Genomic DNA, 6,334 nt, shown 5'->3' on the forward strand with positions numbered 1-6,334 from the left:
ACGCCCATCCAATACCTGGCCTCTCTGAGAGCACGCAGTGATCGTCAGCTATGTGCGAGTGTGTGAAGGGGTGCACAGCGCTGAAGGAGGTTACAATGGGTTGAGAGGGGGCGAAGGGTGAAATAACTTGCAATACCACCTACTATCGTCCTGCCCTAACAGCCCCACATAACGCCTTAATTTGCTAAAATGTGAGGGACAGTACAGCAGCAAAAAGTGGATTGAAAGGGTAACGCCAGAAGCGTGGGTAATGTAATAAAGGGAGTATCTTAAATAACGTGCAAAAAAAACAACTAGGGATTACAGAGCTATACAATTGTTGAACACTGTGACTGTTTATAAGCAGTAGCCATTTATAAATGGTCTGATTTACTCTGCCCGGAAGCAGTAAAAGAGCCACCAAATCCAACACTGATGATGCAGATTTAAAAGGCAATTCAGATGGTAGTCTGCAGTGAAATCAATAGGTTTCACCTGTTTTTAATTGTATTTACTTATGCTTTAAGAAAATACATTAAAAATTGATAGTTGCGGAGGGTCACACATTTGCTTCACTCATAGAGAAGTAGCATAGGTACACACCTCTTAAAATTATGCAGAGTACGCATGATCTGTATTAGCTGCAGTAAGATTGTTTTTAATGAAAAGTGAAATCGAACTATTGTAAATAGCAGCTTTTGAAACTGAATAGAATTGTTAAATACATAATGGCTGGACAAGACCCTCTGCAGCGTTTCAAATCATATTTACTAACATAGAACTGGAAGATGCTGCCAGAAAGAGTATTTGAAACCAACACCTACAAATTATAATGTAACCTGAATGTATTGCCTTAAATCATTCAAGTAATGTGACTTGGAAGAGTAAGTGCAGATTCTGTTGTTCACAATAGAAGTTGTGAGGGCAATCTGCATCAGAAAGGATGCATGTGAAAGCAGCAAGGCCATAAAATAGTGCTTAAGGCGCAATCCCCAAAAAGTTCTCAGAGAATGTGATATCATTAAAGCTGTGTTTTTGAGCCGTGATAAGTATTATAATGGGATGGGGAAATGAGCTACTGTGAATAAAATACTTCCTGAACAGAATTTAATCAGCCAATGCAAACTTAATAAAGGAACCTTTTACAACATTTTAAATATTTAAAAAACGTAAACCCAAACGTGTGTCTTGACATAGGATTAGCACCCATGCTCATAAAGCACACTGCAATCTAAATACAAGATCGTGGTCCACTGGCCTATCCTGGTTTCGAAATACATGGACACCGTTTCTCTTGGTAACATTACATTTGACGCCTGATGGTTTACTGAACAAAGGGGGGAGTCGCATGGGCAGCCATACATTTCGACAGGGAGAACATACATATATAAAGAGAGCCTGCCAAAACAAAGAGCCACAGCAGGGTTGGAGCCCGTGTGAAACAAATAGCTGTGCAGCGCCAAGGAGGCACAGCAGCCGGGCGGCTCTGTTGGGCTCTTGTGTGAGAAGAGTGGCAAAACAAGGACTACTGAGGAGTACAGCAGCATTTCGTCTCCCTCGTGTGAGGGAAGAAGAGCACCTTTACACTTGGCTACCGCGCGCTCGTGTCCCACGCACACTATTGTGCACACTCAGACTGAGCTGAAGTACATCGGCTCCCTAGAATCACAAATATATTGCATAAAATTATAGCAGACTCTACATTTCTGGGAATCGTTAACAATAAATCTGCCACACAGCATTTTTGTTCTGCTGAAAAATGTTAATAAGACGTCCTTTCTGACACTGTGATCTTCTCTTTCAAACGTATGTCATGAGCAGGCTCATCAGTAAAAGGCAGAACATCAAAAGGCAGACTACGAATAAAGTCAACACAACACAAAGCACGCAGTAGTGTTGGTTGTCTTTTCTTGAAGGCGAGAGTCGAAAACATTGGACTTTCCGCTACTACGGCAGGCAGCATGGCAGACAAGCGGCTTTTCAGACCAACACAGCGAGGAAGAGATGAATGCATAAACGTCAAGGGCCGATGTGGGGGAAGCACACAGGTTGTTACGGAAGTAAAAATGATACAGACCGCTCAGGGGACTCAAAACACTTGCAATGCCCGTGAGCCTGGTGGGCTCTAAATCAACAGAATGCCGCCTTGAGCCTATCGGGCCTCGTCAACACATATGCCCCCTGAGCCTCACTGGGCTCGTGGAAGCAACTTGCCGCCTGCTGGAGCCTCGGGGCTCAAAGACCAACTTGCCCCTTCTTTGGAGTCTCGTGGACTCTGGAGGAATGCCCCCGCATGTTGAGAACACACCGGGGGAGGGAAACGGGCACCGGCAAAGTGCCCAGACGTGGAAATGACCGCTGGAGCGGCCCGCTGCCTCCAGGGGCCACTCTGTCACCACAGGGATGCCGCCCGGAGCCTCTCGAGAGGCTTGCAGGCTCTCAACTAGAACACTGCCCCACTGCCACTACAGTGCCCCACTCACCGGACGGCAGCTGGGGCAGGAGAGCTCCCGGTCCTCGGGGCTCTCACTCGCTGCGGCCGGACTCTGCTTGGTGCGGCGGGTGGGGCTCCTCTTCTCCGGGGCTCTCCCTTTGGTGATGCAGGAGCGCGGGGTGGGCTCCCGTCGGCTTCCTGTTGTCCCGCGGTCCTGCCCCCGGCCTGCCTGACTTCCTGTTGCGGACCGGGCGGCGGCGTTGATAATTTCAGGCACACCAAGGCACCCGCCAGGGATATGAATAATATATTAATATAATAATAAGGAAACCTCGGCAATATGCGGGTCTGTATCATTTACACTTCCCCGCCTTAGGGAAATCTACCCGCCAGCAGCTATCCAGTTCACATGGGGCAGGCACCAGGATCTTCCGACTACTGACATCAACGAAGCCTCTCGATGGCCTCATAGCTAATTAAAAAAAACGGAAGTCAGGCACTTTTGCCTGAGACGGGGGCGGGGCCTGCAATCCGGCAGGAAGTCCCGCCCGCCGCCACAGCCGCCGCCGCCGAGGAAGAAGTGGAGCCAGCCGACTGATGGCCTCTCCGCAGCCCGGGGCTCCCAGGTGCTGGAGGGAGCCCCGGAAGTGAAGTCCTGCCCCCTAGTACCAGCGCTGCCGTACATTACACACTGAACACGCCGAAAGAGCCCGGTAAGTGGTGAGGGTGGGGGTGGGGGTCGCGCGTGTGTCTGTGTGTTCGAATGTGTCTGTGCGTGTGTTTGTGTGTGTGCGTGTGTCTGTGTGTGTGCGCGTGGGCTTGCATGTGTGTATGCAGTGTGTGTGTGCCTGTGTATGCCTGTGTATGTGCGCGTGCGTGAGTGTGGAGTGTGTTCGCCAAGGGAATGAGGCAGGAGAGGGGCACGGCGCCGTGCGCGCTCACGAGGTCAAAACTGAGCAAATCTGCGCTCGTGCACCCTCTCCTGTCCACATTCCCAAAAACGGGTAGCAATAGTTGTCGAAGCCGACTGCAATCAATGCTTACGCATTGAAGCAGGTCGTGCTTCGACCTAAAAAGCATGCAGTCATTGTGGTATGAGCAAAAGTATCATTTCTTTAGCAAATCAGAATACAAGAATAATACACATTATTACCGTAACACATAAGCACCATCCTAATTCTAAACAATTTATTCTACACACTGTGTGCTAATGCCATCCGGTGATACTTGAACAAATATGAAACATTGTTTAGCTTTCTCCAAGTGAATGAACCCAGTGAGAAACCGAATGAGATTAATACTTGTTGCAATCTTACGTCCGCACCATAGCAGTTTCAACACTAGCAAGGCAACGACTGCAGTGGAAATAAAACATTATGTCATCAGCTTAACAGTGTGCCCTGCGAAGCCTGTGGGGAGGGGATGTGTGTGGAGGGCTGGGGGGGAGCAGTAGTGAGTGACAGGGATAATATCCATATTGCTCAAAATGGCGATTTATACAGATATGTGGCCTAACTAAAAACATTTTCACAGGACCAGGGAGTGTCTGGCGATGGAATTAAGATGCACGAGGGGGAATCAAGACCACCCAGCCTTGATATTCATCACCCCAATCTCCTGCAGCGCCAGCAGCAGATTCTGAGCAAAAGTTTGGGTCCCAGCACTTATTTTACAAATTAAGCACTGTGTCTACCCTTTCCGCTTTAAAAAAAAGTATGCCTGACAATGGATGACCGTGACCCACCCATCACACTCTTTCAGAGAAAAGTCAGCGTGACTAACTTTGCAAGTGACTGATATGTGACTGTACAAATAATCAAATGGAGAAGCATCACTTGTCCTGCATGAACCACGGTATGCAGAAAGCGGAATAACTGTCTCCAATAAAAAAAACCCTCATGCACGTGTTGGGAAGTGTGGTTAGCGGTATATCTTGGTTCTCCGCTCTTCATACACGTGTGTGCATAATCATAGGGTTAGTTTGTTAGTATGCAGCCTCCACCAGGAGGATCTTACCCTTGGTTGATAGCAGTAGTGACCCAGTGATGTGGACAGTGTTCAATATAAAATATACCTGGATAGCCAGAAAGAGAATTTTATTGAATCTGGGTTCAGGTAACTCCCAAAAGGGGAATGCTCTATATAGTGCGTACTATTGAAAAAATTAGGTTTTTCAGGACGTACCAGCATTAAAGTATCAATAAAAAATGGCCGACATGTTTCAGCCCCATACGCCAGGATTCGGACTTGGGGGCTTTCTTCGGGACCAATAGTGGTATGTGAAAGTGATAATACTTGACTAAATTTAGCAAGCAAGTGTGTAGAAAAAAGGAAAATTTAACCTGTTTTCAGCTTCGAGGTAACAATGTACCTGTGAATCAAAAAAATTACAAACATATACAGACAAGACAAGGGAAAGTGGTAAAGGAGACATAAAAAGTAGTGAATATACTACTACTCATACAATATTGATGCAACTTAAAATGGCAATACTTTGTAACCTTCAGTAACTGGCAGTGTCAACTATCTCTTTCTCCACAAACGTGTGTCATGCAAAAAGGATGTTGGTGACAAAGGTGATGGTATGTTTCTTATTGTCATACCAGGTCAAAGCAAATAGACAAGTAACCATTAAATGGAAACGTGGTGTATTCATTTTGCTTTAAAATAGATCTCAAGTGAAAATCCCGTAATTTGAGTAATTAGTCATCTGCCTTTCTTTAAGAATGTTAACGGCGTAATTCAAGTGAATGAATCAGGTAATGACAGCGTGCACAATCTAGTGGATCAATGTATACATGCTAATAAGATATGGCGAGTCACTTCAAACAAGTTAATTTACACAACAAATGCATACCTGAAGTGTAATAATGTTACACCTCCTTCGGGTGATACGAGGGCTTCGAGGGGGCTAAAATTTAAAGGAGTTAAGCAAAGGGATATTTTAGGATTTGGAATTGCTTTAGACCAAAATGGGGTAAAATCTCTAAATATTCAGGGGGCCCTGAATATCATTGCGGGAGTGTTGGTCCCATTATTGGACTAGATCTGTGGGAAAGAAAGGTTAGTTCTTATTTTAGAAACCGAGGTTGACTTCATCGCAATAGGCTTAGCCATGGAATATTATCATTCAAGCCACCTGTATCTGTGCCCAAACGGTGTATCCAACGCTGTTCCTTTTCAAAAAGGATTTTCTCAGCATTATTGTCCTTGGTTTCTAGAGTCTCCAGAATAACCCAGTTCAAATCATCCACTGTGTGATTCTTTTCAAGATAATGACTGGCCATCTTTGTGGTGCTCTTTTTTTACAAATTAAGCACTGTGTCTACCCTATCCGCTTTAAAAAAAGTATGCCTGACAATGGATGACCGTGACCCACCCATCACACTCTTTCAGAGAAAAGTCAGCGTGACTAACTTTGCAAGTGACTGATATGTGACTGTCCCTGCCCTAGCCCCAACGTCGGACCATGACGCACCCTACAGGGTTTAAAGACAAGCCAGCATTGGCTGACTTTGCGCACTGTCGGTTTCCCTCCCTGCCAGTGAGGAGCCCCCTCTGGTTTGGACTCTGCGGCGTCCCGTTCTCTAGACTGTTGCCCTTGAGCCTGTGTCGGTCTCCCTTCGACCTGGGAGAATGAATTGGACACTGTTGTAACCGCTGCCCAGGTCCTGTGCTCACGGACGGCACGGCTCTGCTTCGGAGACCGCCTGCCCCCCCTTTTGACTGTCTGGCTTCTTTCCCCTTGTTGTTCTTCCTCCGTTGGTTTGGCTCCCTGGTTTTCTTTGGACTTGGCCCTCGTAACTTTTGGACTGGAACTTGTGTGCGCCCCGCCATTTTGGGACCATCTCCTGTTGTCGCTCTTGTCCTTGGTCCGCCATCTTGCGAAACAGCAGACATTCTACTGCCCTCCCTTGGTGC

General features: G+C 46.7%; 1 protein-coding gene across 1 annotated transcript in view; it reads left to right on the top strand.

The window, feature by feature from the left end:
- LOC144754653 (dual specificity protein phosphatase 13A-like) overlaps window positions 1-6,334 on the top strand; it is a 162,931-nt gene that overhangs the window by 150,761 nt on the left and 5,836 nt on the right. The window lies entirely within an intron of this gene.

Source organism: Lissotriton helveticus, chromosome 5_1 (assembly GCF_964261635.1).
Source record: "Lissotriton helveticus chromosome 5_1, aLisHel1.1, whole genome shotgun sequence".
NCBI classification, from domain to species: Eukaryota; Metazoa; Chordata; class Amphibia; order Caudata; family Salamandridae; genus Lissotriton; species Lissotriton helveticus.